The sequence below is a fragment of the Capricornis sumatraensis genome, chromosome 19 (assembly GCF_032405125.1).
Source record: "Capricornis sumatraensis isolate serow.1 chromosome 19, serow.2, whole genome shotgun sequence".
Taxonomy (NCBI): Eukaryota; Metazoa; Chordata; class Mammalia; order Artiodactyla; family Bovidae; genus Capricornis; species Capricornis sumatraensis.
Window position 1 is genome coordinate 57,049,999 of NC_091087.1, and position 17,347 is coordinate 57,067,345.

The 17,347-nt window shown below is 39.3% G+C and overlaps 1 pseudogene; it reads left to right on the forward strand.

Annotated features, from left to right (window-relative positions):
• Window positions 1-369: 369 nt before the first annotated feature.
• Window positions 370-1,756, forward strand: LOC138095232 (elongation factor 1-alpha 1 pseudogene; annotated as a pseudogene).
• The last annotated feature ends 15,591 nt before the right edge of the window (window positions 1,757-17,347 follow it).

Here is a 17,347-nt window from a genome sequence, read left to right on the forward strand (position 1 = left end):
CTTCAGTCGCTCAGTCATGTCCGACTCTTTGCGACCCCATGAATCGTAGCACGCCAGGCCTCCTTGTCCATCACCAACTCCCAGAGTTCACTCAGATTCACGTCCATCGAGTCAGTGATGCCATCCAGCCATCTCATCCTCTGTCATCCCCTTCTTCTCCTGCCCCCAATCCCTCCCAGCATCAGAGTCTTTTCCAATGAGTCAACTCTTTGTATGAGGTGGCCAAAGTACTGGAGTTTCAGCTTTAGCATCATTCCTTCCAAAGAAATCCCAGGGCTGATCTCCTTCAGAATGGACTGGTTGGATCTCCTTGCAGTCCAAGGGACCCTCAAGAGTCTTCTCCAACACCACCATTAAACCTAAGCAAAAATGGGAAAGGAAAAGACCCACATCAACGTCGTTGTCATTGGGTATGTAGATTCAGGGAAGTCTACCACGACTGGCCATCTGATCTACAAATCTGGTGGGATCAACAACAGAACAATTGAAAAGTTCAAGAAGGAGGCTGCTGAGATGGGAAAGGGCTCCTTCAAATATGCCTAAGTCTTGGACAAACTGAAGCTGAACATGAGCGTGGTATCACCACTAATATCTCCCTGTGGAAATTTGAGACCATCATGTGTTATGTTACCATCATTGATGCCTCAGAACATGGAGACTTCATCAAAAACATGATTACAGGCACATCCCAGGCTGACTGTGCTGTCCTGATTGTTGCTGCTGGTGTTGGTGAGTTTGAAGCTGGTATCTCCGAGAATGGGCAGACCCATGAGCATGCCCTTCTGGCTTACACCCTGGGTGTGAAACAACTAATTGTTGGAGTTAACAAAATGGATTCCACTGAGCCATCCTACAGCCAGAAGAGATACGAGGAAATTGTTAAGGAAGTCAGCACCTCCATTAAGAAAATTGGCCACAACCCCGACACAGTAGCATTTGTGCCAATTTCTGGCTGGAAAGGCGACAACATGCTGGAGCCAAGTGCTAGCATGCCATGATTCAAGGGATAGAAATTCACCCATATGGATGGCAATGCCAGTGGAATCACCCTGCTTGAAGCTCTGGGTTGCATTCTGCCACCAACACATGCAACTGACAAACCTGGCATTTGCCCCTCCAGGATGTCTATAAAATTGGTGATATTGGTACTGTCCCTGTGGGTTGTGTGGAGACTGGTGTTCTCAAACCTGGCATGGTGGTCACCTTTGCTCCAGTCAGTGTAACAACTGAAGTCTGTAGAAATGCACCATGAAACATTGAGTGAAGCCCTTCCTGGGGACAATGTGGGCTTCAATGTCAAGAACGTGTCCGTCAAAGACATTCATCATGGCAGTGTGGCTGGTGACAGCAAAAATGATCCACCAATGGAAGCAGCTGGGTTCACAGCTCAGGTGATTATTTTGAACCATCCAGGCCAGATCAGTGCTGGATATGCACCTGTGCTGGATTGTGACACAGCTCATGTTGCTTGCAAGTTTGCTGAGCTGAGGAAGAAAACTGATCGTCGTTATGGCAAAAAGCTGGAAGATGGCCTTAAATTCTTGAAATCTGGTGATGCTGCCATCGTTGATATGGTTTCTGGCAAGCCTATGTGTGTCGAGAGCTTCTCTGATTATCCTCCCCTGGGCCGTTTTGCTGTGCGTAACATGAGACAGACAGTCGCTGTGGGTGTCATCTCATCAAAGCAGTGGACAAGAAGGCAGCTGGAGCTGGCAAGGTCACCAAGTCTGCCCAGAAAGCTCAGAAGGCTAAATGAATATTATCCCCAATACCTGCTACCCCAGTCTTAATCAGTGGTGGAAGAATAGTCTCAAAACTGTTTGTCTCAATTGGCCATTCAAGTTTAATAGTAAAAGACTGGTTAATGATAACAATGCATTGTAAAACCTTCAGAAGGAAAGGAGAATGTTTTTGTGGACAATATGTTTTGTGCGTGGCAGTTTAAGTTATCAGTTTTTAAAATCAGTACTTTTTAATGAAAACAACTTGACCAAAAAATCTGTCACAGAATTTGAGACCCATTAAAAAAAGTTGAATGAGAAACCTGTGTCTTCTTTGGGTCAACACTGTAACTCCCTATAGTACTATTTTGGTAAGAGTTGCTCGTAACCTATTTCTGGCAAAACAATTTTCGATTTATGGGTTTGTATTTCTAGGGTGGAGCTTCAGGTTTGTTAACCTTGTGTTGAGAACTCATCTGTTTTAATAACATCTTAAGCATTGGTGCAATACTTTCTAGATTAGGACAGATGAGCAAAGGTAACTGTGTTTCTGTGTTTTATATGTAAGCTAGTTTCGTAAGGTCAGATTCTATAGTATAAAAGCTCCTGGTGCATATAAAATTTTGTATGGTTACATAAATAATGAGTAAATCTATGTCATTTAGTTTCCCAGTTATGAGGATGTACATTCACATTTATAATATTAAGTAGTTAATCTAAAATGTGAGACCTGAACAGTATTGAGTACTGCCTTGCTAGAGTTAATTGTACACAGGTTCTAGGAAAAATAAAGCATGCTGGAGGCTAAAAAAAGCAGGGGGGTAATGTATCAATTAACCCTGCTTCAAGCACTTAGAGAGAAACAAACACAAGTTTTAAACCGTGTTTTAGGAAGATGCAATTCCATAACCTATAGGCTTAATACAAAGCTGCCTGGTAAACTTTCATTACAATGCAGAGTAATGTAAGGTTTCCTCAACTGTGGAAATAATTCCATGTTTCCAATGTCAGAGTTTATTTTTCAGTGTGTTTTGAAAAGACTGGAACTTTACTCTTGTTTGTTACAGTCTGGCCTCAGAAGTTAGGCTCCTCTTAATATGAGTGGTACTGTGAATTAAGAGCGAGCTCTGTCAGGGCCACGTGAGGCAACAGGTCTTGCCTTGGTCTGTGCTGATGTCCAGCGGTTTTCAAATATGCAGTCTGGTATTATTAAATAGAGTCGCCATGTCATTTGGACCCCCTTCCCCCATTTCACCTCCCTCATTCTACCCCTACTTGTGGCAATTACTATGCTTTTTTTAATCCCTTTCTACATGCTCAGGATATTTTCCTGGATTGCTACAAACACTTCCAGGACCATGGAGATCCACAATTGTCTCTCTTTTTCTGAAACTCTATAGAATTTGTATTCAGAATCACACCCTTTTGGCACTGACTTGCTTCCCTAATGAAATTATAAAATTCTCTATAGTTTTTCTCCCTCCTTATTCCCACCAGTGGCTAACATGTTATAAACATGGAATGCAGTCAATATTTATATACTGAATGGATAGACAGAGATTTTCTGTAAGCTAAGAAAAATAGATACCATTAGGGAAAATTCTCTTGAAAGTTTTATTTGAGCAATTTTAGTAAAAATTATTTTTAAAAAGGACTTAACTTTAAACCCTAAAAGAAAAATGGAACAGTTTATCAGTTAATTGAATTCAGAAATTAGTCATTTTTATATGCATGCAGTGTTCTGGTTCCTACTCTAAGTTCAAGTATGAATGCCAACACTGAATTCAAATAGAGCTTTGGAGAATGAGCAACTAGCTCAAGGTCAGCAAGAGACTAAACATGCTGCTTGTCTGTTTTCTAGTCAGTATTCTGGAAATTACAGGTGTAGCTAAAAGGTCATTGTAGCGCCCCCACAATTTGCATTTTCAAGCCTTCTGGGAATATCATTCTACATCGTGACGTCATCTCCTAGGCTGCTTAAGTTTTTAAAGCAGTGAGATTTTATGACCTTGGGAAATGATAGCTCCGCTGCAGCCATCTCCTGAAACTTAGAGGAATGACGTAATAATGCCCATGACATTGTGCATCATTATGTAATACTGACTGAAAACTCTATCCAGGTGAGAGAATCCTACGGATAGATTGATAAGCCTTTCATTAACTGGGCACTCTAAGTCATTAAATTAACATTTATTAATTGATCTTACATTTAATTAAGTGGTTTTTTTCTCCACCAAGGTAAAACATTAAACTATTGCATCTCTGTGTATCTATGTAATGGTGGTAATAATGTTGAAACCTGTGTTCTCTGCTCACCACCTGCCCAAAGTTGTAGATATTTTAGAGATAGAAATATAGTTCATCCCCTCTAGGGACACACAGCTGCAAACCTCACTTGAGACTTTCTCCAAACCTGGTGATTGAATCCAGTCATTTTAAGTAGAATGTTTTGAAATCCTAATGTAAACACTATAGAATTTTCAAACTCATTTTTATTAATTTTGTATTGAATGCACACAAGGCATTCAGAACTAGTCACATGTTTGTGTAATTAAAAAGCAAATAATTATGATGTTGTTTTCTATAGCCTCATACTTATGCCAGGGGCAACTCTGTGTAGATCGGTCTAACGTCTATGCATACAAACTTCAAAATCTATCACAGAGATTGGGTGAACAGAGAACATTGGGTTTTCTCCATTTATGTATGGGAAAGAAACACTGGTCCTTGCTTTATCTTGCGATGGAATAGAAAGAATCTTGTTTCCACTCTAACCTTTGAAGCGTAAATGAATATTTCCAAGAGTCATGTAAACCATGGATCTCCTACTTTTTTTTATTTTTTTTTATTTTTTTATTAAATTTTAAAATCTTTAATTCTTACATGTGTTCCCAAACATGAAACCCCCTTCCACCTCCCTCCCCATAACATCTCTGTGGGTGATCCCCATGCACCCGCCCCAAGCATGCTGTATCCTGCATCAGACATAGACTGGCGATTCAATTCTTACATGATAGTATACATGATAGAATGCCATTCTCCCAAATCATCCCGCCCTCTCCCTCTCTCTCTGAGTCCAAAAGTCCGTTATACACAGCTGTGTCTTTTTTCCTGTCTTGCATACAGGGTCGTCATTGCCATCTTTCTAAATTCCATATATATGTGTTAGTATACTGTATTGGTGTTTTTCTTTCTGGCTTACTTCACTCTGTATAATCGGCTCCAGTTTCATCCATCTCATCAGAACTGATTCAAATGAATTCTTTTTAACGGCTGAGTAATACTCCATCGTGTATATGTACCAAAGCTTCTTTATCCATTCATCTGCTGATGGACATCTAGGTTGTTTCCATGTCCTGGCTATTATAAACAGTGCTGCGATGAACATTGGGGTACATGTGTCTCTTTCAATTCTGGTTTCCTCGGTGTGTATACCCAGCAGTGGGATTGCTGGGTCATAAGGTAGTTCTATTTGCAATTTTTTAAGGAATCTCCACACTGTTCTCCATAGTGGCTGTACTAGTTTGCATTCCCACCAACAGTGTAGGAGGGTTCCCTTTTCTCCACACCCTCTCCAGCATTTGTTGCTTGCAGATTTTTGGATCGCAGCCATTCTGACTGGTGTGAAGTGGTACCTCATTGTGGTTTTGATTTGCATTTCTCTGATAATGAGTGATGTTGAGCATCTTTTCATGTGTTTGTTAGCCATCCGTATGTCTTCTTTGGAGAAATGTCTATTTAGTTCTTTGGCCCATTTTTTGATTGGGTCGTTTATTTTTCTGGAATTGAGCTGCATAAGTTGCTTGTATATTTTTGAGATTAGTTGTTTGTCAGTTGCTTCATTTGCTATTATTTTCTCCCATTCAGAAGGCTGTCTTTTCACCTTGCTTATAGTTTCCTTTGTTGTGCAGAAGCTTTTAATTTTAATTAGATCCCATTTGTTTATTTTTGCTTTTATTTCCAGAATTCTGGGAGGTGGATCATAGAGGATCCTGCTGTGATTTATGTCTGAGAGTGTTTTGCCTATATTCTCCTCTAGGAGTTTTATAGTTTCTGGTCTTACATTTAGATCTTTAATCCATTTTGAGTTTATTTTTGTGTGCGGTGTTAGAAAGTGATCTAGTTTCATTCTTTTACAAGTGGTTGACCAGTTTTCCCAGCACCACTTGTTAAAGAGATTGTCTTTACTCCATTGTATATTCTTGCCTCCTTTGTCAAAGATAAGGTGTCCATATGTGTGTGGATTTATCTCTGGGCTTTCTATTTTGTTCCATTGATCTATATGTCTGTCTTTGTGCCAGTACCATACTGTTTTGATGACTGTGGCTTTGTAGTAGAGCCTGAAGTCAGGCAAGTTGATTCCTCCAGTTCCATTCTTCTTTCTCAAGATTGCTTTGGCTATTCGAGGTTTTTTGTATTTCCATACAAATCTTGAAATTATTTGTTCTAGTTCTGTGAAAAATATGGCTGGTAGCTTGATAGGGATTGCGTTGAATTTGTAAATTGCTTTGGGTAGTATACTCATTTTCACTATATTGATTCTTCCAATCCATGAACATGGTATATTTCTCCATCTATTAGTGTCCTCTTTGATTTCTTTCATCAGTGTTTTATAGTTTTCTATATATAGGTCTTTAGTTTCTTTGGGTAGATATATTCCTAAGTATTTTATTCTTTTTGTTGCAATGGTGAATGGAATTGTTTCCTTAATTTCTTTTTCTACTTTCTCATTATTAGTGTATAGGAATGCAAGGGATTTCTGTGTGTTGATTTTATATCCTGCAACTTTACTATATTCATTGATGAGCTCTAGTAATTTTCTGGTGGAGTCTTTAGGGTTTTCCATGTAGAGGATCATGTCATCTGCAAACAGTGAGAGTTTTACTTCTTCTTTTCCAATTTGGATTCCTTTTATTTCTTTTTCTGCTCTGATTGCTGTGGCCAAAACTTCCAGAACTATGTTGAATAGTAGCGGTGAAAGTGGACACCCTTGTCTTGTTCCTGACTTTAGGGGAAATGCTTTCAATTTTTCACCATTAAGGATAATGTTTGCTGTGGGTTTGTCATATATAGCTTTTATTATGTTGAGGTATGTTCCTTCTATTCCTGCTTTCTGGAGAGTTTTTATCATAAATGGATGTTGAATTTTGTCAAAGGCCTTCTCTTCTCTGCATCTATTGAGATAATCATATGGTTTTTATTTTTCAATTTGTTAATGTGGTGAATTACATTGATTGATTTGCGGATATTGAAGAATCCTTGCATCCCTGGGATAAAGCCCACTTGGTCATGGTGTATGATCTTTTTAATATGTTGTTGGATTCTGATTGCTAGAATTTTGTTGAGGATTTTTGCATCTATGTTCATCAGTGATATTGGCCTGTAGTTTTCTTTTTTTGTGACATCTTTGTCAGGTTTTGGTATTAGGGTGATGGTGGCCTCATAGAATGAGTTTGGAAGTTTACCTTCCTCTGCAATTTTCTGGAAGAGTTTGAGTAGGATAGGTGTTAGCTCTTCTCGAAATTTTTGGTAGAATTCAGCTGTGAAGCCGTCTGGACCTGGGCTTTTGTTTGCTGGAAGATTTCTGATTACAGTTTCAATTTCCGTGCTGGTGATGGGTCTGTTAAGATTTTCTATTTCTTCCTGGTTCAGTTTTGGAAAATTGTACTTTTCTAAGAATTTGTCCATTTCTTCCACATTGTCCATTTTATTGGCATACAACTGCTGATAGTAGTCTCTTATGATCTTTTGTATTTCTGTGTCGTCTGTTGTGATCTCTCCATTTTCATTTCTAATTTTATTGATTTGATTTTTCTCTCTTTGCTTCTTGATGAGTCTGGCTAGTGGTTTGTCAATTTTATTTATCCTTTCAAAGAACCAGCTTTTGGCCTTGTTGATTTTTGCTATGGTCTCTTTTGTTTCTTTAGCATTTATTTCTGCTCTAATTTTTAAGATTTCTTTCCTTCTACTAACTCTGGGGTTCTCCAATTCTTCCTTTTCTAGTTGCTTTAGTTGTAGAGTTAGGTTATTTATTTGACTTTTTTCTTGTTTCTTGAGGTATGCCTGTATTGCTATGAACTTTCCTCTTAGCACTGCTTTTATAGTGTCCCACAGGTTTTGGGTTGTTGTGTTTTCATTTTCATTAGTTTCTATGCATATTTTGATTTCTTTTTTGATTTCTTCTGTGATTTGTTGGTTATTCAGAAGTGTGTTGTTCAACCTCCATATGTTGGAATTTTTAGTAGTTTTTCTCCTGTAATTGAGATCTAATCTTAATGCATTATGGTCAGAAAAGATGCTTGGAATGATTTCGATTTTTCTGAGTTTATCAAGTTTAGATTTATGGCCCAGGATGTGATCTATCCTGGAGAAGGTTCCATGAGCACTTGAAAAAAAGGTGAAATTCATTGTTTTGGGGTGAAATGTCCTATAGATATCAATTAGGTCTAATTGATCTAATGTATCATTTAAAGTTTGCGTTTCTTTGTTAATTTTCTGTTTAGTTGATCTGTCCATAGGTGTGAGTGGGGTATTAAAGTCTCCCACTATTATTGTGTTATTGTTGATTTCCCCTTTCATACTTGTTAGCATTTGTCTTACATATTGCGGTGCTCCTATATTGGGTGCATATATATTTATAATTGTTATATCTTCTTCTTGGATTGATCCTTTGATCATTATGTAGTGGCCTTCTTTGTCTCTTTTCACAGCCTTTGTTTTAAAGTCTATTTTATCAGATATGAGTATTGCCACTCCTGCTTTCTTTTGGTCTCTATTTGCGTGGTATATCTTATTCCAGCCCTTCACTTTCAGTCTATATGTGTCCCTTGTTTTGAGGTGGGTCTCTTGTAAGCAGCATATAGAGGGGTCTTGTTTTTGTATCCATTCGGCCAGTCTTTGCCTTTTGGTTGGGGCGTTCAACCCATTTACGTTTAAGGTAATTATTGATAAGTATGATCCCGTTACCATTTACTTTATTGTTTTGGGTTCGGGTTTATACACCCTTTTCGGTTTCCTGTCTAGAGAATATCCTTTAGAATTTGTTGGAGAGCTGGTTTGGTGGTGCTGAATTCTCTCAGCTTTTGCTTGTCTGTAAAGCTTTTGATTTCTCCTTCGTATTTGAATGAGATCCTTGCTGGGTACAGTAATCTGGGCTGTAGGTTATTGTCTTTCATCACTTTAAGTATGTCTTGCCATTCCCTCCTGGCCTGAAGAGTTTCTATTGAAAGATCAGCTGTTATCCTTATGGGAATCCCCTTGTGTGTTATTTGTTGTTTTTCCCTTGCTGCTTTTAATATTTGTTCTTTGTGTTTGACCTTTGTTAATTTAATTAATATGTGTCTTGGGGTGTTTCGCCTTGGGTTTATCCTATTTGGAACTCTCTGTGTTTCTTGGACTTGGGTGATTATTTCCTTCCCCATTTTAGGGAAGTTTTCAACTATTATCTCCTCAAGGATTTTCTCATGATCTTTCTTTCTGTCTTCTTCTTCTGGGACTCCTATAATTCGAATGTTGGAGCGTTTCATATTGTCCTGGAGGTCTCTGAGATTGTCCTCGTTTCTTTTAATTCGTATTTCTTGTTTCCTCTCTGATTCATTTATTTCTACCATTCTATCTTCTATTTCACTAATCCTATCTTCTGCCTCCGTTATTCTACTATTTGTTGCCTCCAGAGTGTTTCTGATCTCATTTATTGCATTATTCATTATATTTTGACTCTTTTTTATTTCTTCTAGGTCCTTGTTAAACCTTTCTTGCATCTTCTCAATCCTTGTCTCTAGGCTATTTATCTGTGATTCCATTTTGATTTCAAGATTTTGGATCATTTTCACTATCAATATTCGGAATTCCTTCTCAGGTAGATTCCCTACTTCTTCCTCTTTTGTTTGGTTTGGTGGGCAACTCTCCTGTTCCTTTACCTGCTGAGTATTCCTCTGTCTCTTCATCTTGGTTATATTGCTGCGTTTGGGGTGGTCTTTTTATATTCTGGTGATTTGTGAAGTTCTCTTTATTATGGAGCTTCCTCACTGTGGGTGGGGTTCTATCAGTGGCTTGTCAAGTTTTCCTGGTTAGGGAGGCTTGTCTTGGAGTTCCGGTGGGTGGAGCTGGGTTTCTTCTCTCTGGAGTGCAGTGGAGTGACCAGTGATGGGTTATGAGACATCAAAGGTTTTGGAATAATTTTGAGATGCCTGTATATTCAAGCTCAGGGGAGTGTTCCTGTGTTGCTGGAGAATTTGAGTGACATGTCTTGTTTTGGAACTTGTTGGCCCTTGGGTGGAGCTTGGTTTCAGTGTAAGTATGAAGGCATTTGATGAGCTCCTATTGCTTAATGTTCCCTGAATTCAAGAGTTCTCTAATGTTTTCAGGTTTTGTATTTAAGCCTCCTGCTTCTGGTCTTCAGTTTTTACAGTAGCCTCTAGACTTCTCCATCTATACAGCACCGATGATAAAACATCTAGGTTAAAGATGAAAAGTTTCTCCACATTGAGGGACACTCAGAGAGGTTCACTGAGTTACAAGGAGAAGAGAAGATGGAGGGGGTAGTTAGAGGTAACTGGAATGAGATGCGGTGAGATCAAAAGAGGAGAGAGCAAGCTAGGCAGCAGTCACTTCCTTATGTGCGCTCTATAGTCTGGCCCGCTCAGGTATTTACGGAGTTATACAGGGAAGAGGAGAGGGAGGAAGTAGACAGAGGTGACCAGGAGGATAAGAGAGAGGAATGAGAAGGAGAGAGACAAATCCTGCCAGTAACCAGTTCCTTAGGTGTTCTCCACTGTCTGGAACACACAGAGATTCACAGAGTTGGATAGAGAAGAGATGGGGGAGAAAAGAGACAGAGGCCACCTGGTGGAGAAAAAGGAGAGTCTATAGGAGAAGAGAGTGGTCAAGCCAGTAATCTCGCTCTCAGGTAAACTTGGGTAGTGAAGTTTGGGTTTTTAAATGAACATAATTGACAACAAAAACCTAAGAGCAAAGGTTAAAAATCTAGAGTAGAGGTTGGATTTTCAAAAATACAATATTAAAGAAAAGAAGCAGAAGGAAAAAGCAGGAAAGAAAGAAAGAAAAAAAACCAAGAATTATTAAAAAAAAAACAAGCAAACAAAAAAAAAACAAAACAAACAAAAACCCCACCAACAACCATCCAAAGGCTATATATGGTGTTTGCCTTAAAAAAAAAAAAAAAGAAAGTCTTTTTTTTTAAAAAAATAGTAATAATAGGTTATAGTAATAAAAATTAGAGGAGAAATAGAAGATTTAACAATTAAAAAAAAAGGTTAGAAAAAAAAAAAAGAGAAAAAAAAGAGAAAAAAAAAAAAAGAAAAAAAAAAAAAAGGAATGATTTTTAAAATAGTAAAAATATATCTGGCTCTTCTCTGATGTTTTGGGCCGTGTGGGATCACTTCCAAGGTGGTTCCCTCTGTTTAACTTCTTCCGTTTGCTGGTTTTTCAGGCTCACTAGTTCAGTCGCGCTGTGGGGAGGGGGAATGCCGCAAACTAATAGCGCTGTCGTGTGCTCACAGTGTCACAGCCCCGCTTGACCTGTCCCTTCTCGCGGCGCACAAACCGCTCCGGCTCTACGATGCACAGCCGGGAACCGTCTGGGGCTGGCCCTAGGCTGCGTGCACTTCCCGGTCCAAGCCGCTCATGTTTGGCGCTCAGGCAGCCCTCAGAGGCACAGATTCGGCTGGGACTGCGCTTTGTGCCCTTCCCAGGTCCGAGTAGCTCAGGAGTTTGGCGAGCGTGATCGCCGCGGCTTGTCACCTTTTCTGTCGCTGCTGCTCAACTTTTTGGGTGGACTGCTGGCGTCCCCCGTGAGGCAGATTGTGACTGTCCAGCACCCCCAGAAGTCTTAGCAAAGAAGCCCGCTTGCAGTTAGGTAAGTAAAGTCTCTCCGGGTCTGCAATTGCCCCTTTCCAGTCCTTACGGCTCTGGCTGCCTGTCCCCGGCGGGGGATGGTCTGCAGCCGGCTTTTTCCGTTCCGTCCTTTGTTCTGTGCTCGGTCCTGGCGGCGTCTTATGTTCGAGCTTTTCGTGCTGTAGCTATCCCACAGTCTGGTTTGCTAGCGCAAGTTAGATCGTTCTGGTTGCGCGTGGGGCGTTCCTGCCCGATTCTTACAAAGCACTGCAGCCCGCGCCTCCCGCGCGTCCCTGCCCTGCCCCCACTTCCCAATGGCGGATGCAGGCGTCTGTGCTGCTTTTCTGCTGGGGGAGTTACTGTTGGGCTTGTAATCTCTTGGTTTTAATTATTTCTTTATTTTTCCTTCCTGTTATGTTGCCCTCTGGGTTTCCAAGACTCGCCACAGACTCGGCAGGGAGAGTGTTTCCTGGTGTTTGGAAACCTCTCTTCTTAAAATTCCCTTCCCGGGACGGGCTTCCCTTCCCGGGACGGGCTTCCCTTCCCGGGACGGAGTTCCCTCCCCACCTCCTTTGTCTCCTTTTTCGTCGTTTATATTTTTCCCTACCTGTTTCTGAAGACAATGGTCTGCTTTTCTGGTTGCCTGCTGTCCTCTGCCAGCCTACAGAGGTAGTTTTGTGGAGTTTGCTCAGCGTTGAAATGTTCTTTTGAGGAATTTGTGAGGGAGAGAGTGGTCTTCCCGTCCTATTCCTCCGCCATCTTTTCTTCCTCTGGATCTCCTACTTTTAAAACCTGAAGATATTACCAAGTTGTAGCTTTCATACCTCTTGAAATATAACTACCTAGAGAAATAGAGCTGCTGTCTCTCTAGTACCTTGGGGCTTAACCTAAGGACCTCATCTAGAGCATTTGGCACTTGTGGATCAGAGCAATTAACTAGACTCATGGCTGCAGAACTAACGCACACGATGTGTGAAGAATAAAATGCTTCTATGGAACCTGAAAGCACACATTCCCAATCTTTTGTACATTTCCATGTCTTAGAAGGTCAAGGCTTCTTACAAGAGCACTGAGAAATCTAAGGGCATTTTATCTCCCCACAGGCTAGATTCAGAGACCGGTGCTTTCAAATATATTACTTGATTGTCATAAGAAGTCTGCACAATAGCTATCATGGTGGTAGTTTTTAAAGTTCAGAAGAATGAGATTCAGCAAACAGAAGCATATTGCAATAAGCCAGGTGAAAAATGATGGTGACTATGATCAGGACTGAAACAACGGAGAAAGTAAAAAGGGGCTGGATTCTAGATGTATCATTTTTTTCCTTAACTTTATTGAAATGTAATCTATATATGATAAAGCATGCTCATTAAAAAAAAAAAGAAGAAGAATGAGGTGCAACAGATTTAAACAACTGGCCTAAGATTATGTAGCTAGAGTATTTACTGGTTTAGTAAAAATAAAATTCTGCCTGGTTCCAACCCTATACTCTTTCTACTATGGCAAACTAAAGTGAAGAAGAGCAATTTTAAGGTATCTCTTGTCACAAGATTTCTTTGACAATCCAACAGACTTCATTTTATTTATTACGGCCGTATCATAGAAAGTTAAAAACTAAAGAAATGTGAATCTGCACTGGCTGCTGGTGTCTCGGTCAAACCTAAGAGGAAACACACACACACACACACACACACACACACACACACACACACACACAAACTTTAATTGTAATTTTCAAAGGAAAATTTTGTAAGTGTCTGATAGACAGGGGACCTTTCTGAAAAGGAAAGTGACTTCAAAATGTGTTATTTGGTGGCTCTAGTTACCTCCTCAGATAGACACATCTTCTCTATCTTTTCAATGACTTCCTATTCTTCCAAGTTAACATGAAGCGACCCATTCTGAAAGCTAAGATAAGTACTGCTAAGAAATCGTACAATAGCACATCATAGATCTAAGAAAAGTTTCTCCCATATCTGACACCTAAAGATAGAATTTAAATAAAGGAAACATGCTAACACAAGAAAGCTGGGTGTTATTGCTATGTGAAGGGCATTTTTCATCCTGAAGTTGAATGAAAGGCAAGAAAAAATTCTTTCTTTTCTTGAAATAATTTCTATAACCTAAGCAGAGCAGACCAACCAGCAAACTCTTAAATTCCTTAGTACACATCCCTCATTCCACAGCAAAACAAGTCAATCAAATCAAAACAAAACAAAAATTGTGCCTTTATAAGATATTAAAATTTCCTTTGCCTTTTTGAAAAGTGAAAAAAGAAATCAAATTTATAAACTAAAAACTCTTCCAAATTAATTTATAAAGTTCCAGGAATATTTTAAAACAAATAACACATAATATTTTACAATCTGTCCTCAAAATATACAGTTTTAAATTTTGGTAATTGAGAATAATAGGCAAATATTATCTTTTGTGGAAAGTCAAATCAATGACAGATGACTCAAGGATTCATTTGAAGAGGAAACAATAATATGAATGATCATTCAAACTGGAATTGAGATCTTGTCCTTTTTTAACATTGACATGATTTTTTAAAGGAAGGAGAAGTGATAATATAGAGATCTGTGTCTAATTGATATCCTCTTAATAAATCATATATAGTAAAAAATTAAAAACATTTTTAAAGTTCTAAAATATTTATAAAGCACTTGCCAAGATTATTTCATTTTTAGGAAAGGCTACAAATTATAAGTTGGGACTGAGACAATTTTGTCAACTGGGACATGGGGAATATATGTATTTATTCTCCAAATATACTAATATTGAACCTGGTCACTTTCCAGATCCACTTTACTGAGTAGTTTTCCACCAACAAAGCTTTTTCAGCCTAACTTTCTATGCCTCCTAACCTTTTAGTTCTTTAAGAATCTTCCTGATTTTTATTCCCCAGGCTCAGATTCTTGGTTAAATATACACCTGACTTTATCAAAGAGTATATTTTGCTCATTCATAAATTTTTAGTTTGGTCTTTTCTTTTAGGTTGACAGTCCCTTGACATCATATGCTTTCTGTTACACACTATGGAGTGCTAGAGAAAACCCCGTGGAACGAAGATGTTATTTGCATAAAGAACTGTTAAAAGAAGTTTTTGGAACTACAAGATTTAAGTCATCAGCCCCGAATGAAATGTGATTAAATAATTCACATAAATAGAGATTAGTCCCAAAGACAGACTCTAAAGACCTGAACACTAAATGCGAGGGTGCCATTTGTTAAATATGAGGCATATGATTGCCCGTTGGTCCCTGACCTTGGGAAAATCAATGAGTTACACTGACAGTCCTTTGACTAGATAGGCTTAACATTAGGAGATTTAAAAATAGCCTTAGCATGCATCAATGAATATCAGTAGAGTCATATATAAAATAACATATATAATAGAGATCAGATAATGCAGAAGATAGAAAACGCTAAAAATCCTATACTAACAGAACCTCCAAATGATTTATTCACTAGTTCTACTAAATAATGAAGTTGAAAGTGGTTTTGACTTTTCCCAAGTGAACATGTTACTGTAAGGTACTAAATTACCCAAATTACGACTTCATTTTATATTTGGAGGCAAATGGAATGAGGGGGTAAGAGAAAGGAGTCCCCAAAGTATGAGTTAAAATAGGTACAGTAGATGTCAGGGAACCTCATGTGGGTGCTTTTACAGTAGGTATATAAATTGCTTCTTTCGTACATCACAAGATGTAATTCCCTTCTTCCAAAGAGCTAAAACCAATTTATTTCCTTTTTTGAAATGTGTGATAAAATGTGAAACCTCTTAAAGACTCACTAAGGTTAAAAACAGATCAGTATTAAATAGGGTACCAGGATTTCTACTACCCGCATAAAGTGTAATTCATTATATTGCAGTTGATAGGAAAGAGGTTTTATGGATAGATTTTTCTTTCCTAATCTGCACAAGTCACCTAAATTTAGTGAAGACTTTGTATGACATATAAGCAGCTGAATTGATCTCTTCACATTCTAAGGTTCTCACACCATGGATAATGATTATCTTATATGCTCAGTTCAGTTCAGTTCAGTCGCTCAGTCGTGTCAGGCTCTTTGTGACCACTTGAATCGCAGCACGCCAGGCCTCCCTGTCCATCACCAACTCCCGGAGTTCACTCAGATTCACGTCCATCGAGTCAGTGATGCCATCCAGCCATCTCATCCTCTGTCATTCCCTTCTCCTCCTGCCCTCAATCCTTCCCAGCATCAAAGTCTTTTCCAATGAGTCAACTCTTCGCATGAGGTGGCCAAAGTACTGGAGTTTCAGCTTTAGCATCATTCCTTCCAAAGAAATCCCAGGGCTGATCTCCTTCAGAATGGACTGGTTGGATCTGCTTGCAGTCCAAGGAACTCTCCTACCACCCATCTTAAGAAACAGGTCTTGCTAGCCTTTGAACCTCATATTCTTTCTCTGATGTGTAATGTTCTTTGGTTTATTTTCATCTTTTCTTCCTCTCAAAAGGCTAGTAATTTTTTAAAGCTAGCTCAAGCTAATTCTTACCTTTGTGGATTATGTCATTTGACATATGTCATTGACAATTAGGTCAATTCCAACGCATAGTGCCCCATCTATTTGGTAAGAAAGTTATTTTGAGAGGCAGATGAGTAGGGTGGCAACAAAGTCAGCTGTAGATAATCTCCAGTTTGTGGCATATTTGCTGGCAATGAAAATCACTCTGGAATTCAGTCATTCCTGCACTTTGTGCTTCCTCTCACATTGACAGAGTGGAATGTAAAGCTGAGCTAGGTCAGACCACAAAGGACTGGTCTGATTGTGAAGTTTTACGAGAAAGATGCCTTGCCTCCTATGATTTATTTTCCCTTGGATTATAATAGGAAACAAGTGCTCAAAATAAAAGATAGATATGGCATAACAATAAATGTGCAGAGACAAAGTGAGTGACTGACCTCCCCTCCATCCTTTGGTTCCTCTTTATCTTCCTTAGTTCTTGGAGGTGATTGTTGCTGTTCTTAATCAGAAAACTACTACAGCCTGTTCCTAGAAAGGAAAAAAAAGCAGATTTAAATTGGAGATAGAAAGAAACCAGAAACTCCCTGCCCTTTGTATGGATTGTAAGGGCACCTGCCAATTACTCTAGGTTCCATCCAGCACCTAATAAGGCAATTTGTTGCTGAGCCACAGTTATGTAACTGGTACTCTAATATTTCTGATAACACCTTGATCCTACAGGTGCTCCGGCCACAGCCATCTCCAAAAACATTTAAGCAACAGTGATATTTTGGCATCAGCCAAGAGTAGATTCCTGAAAGAAATGTCTAAGAATGAATTCATTTACAAATAACTCATCTGGAAATGAACAACAGATACCAATGCCCAGAGATATAAGCATGTTTACACTTCAGTGCAGTTCAGTCGCTCAGCTGTGTCCGACTATTTGTGACCCCATGGACTGCAGCACACTAGGCTTCCCTGGCCATCAAATCTTGGAGCTTGCTCAAACTCACATCCATCAAGTCAGTGATGGCATCCCACCATCTCGTCCTTCGTCATCCTCTTCTCCTCCTGCCTTCAATTTTCCCAGCATCAGGGTCTTTTCCAACGAGTCAGTTCTTTGTATCAGGTGGCCAGAGTACTGGAGTTTCAGCTTTGGCATCAGTGCTTTCAATGAATATTCAGGACTGATTTCCTTTAGGATGGACTGGATGGATCTCCTTGCAGTCCAAGGGACTCTCAAGAGTCTTTTCCACCACCACAGTTCAAAAGCAGTAATTCTTCGGTGCTCAGCTTT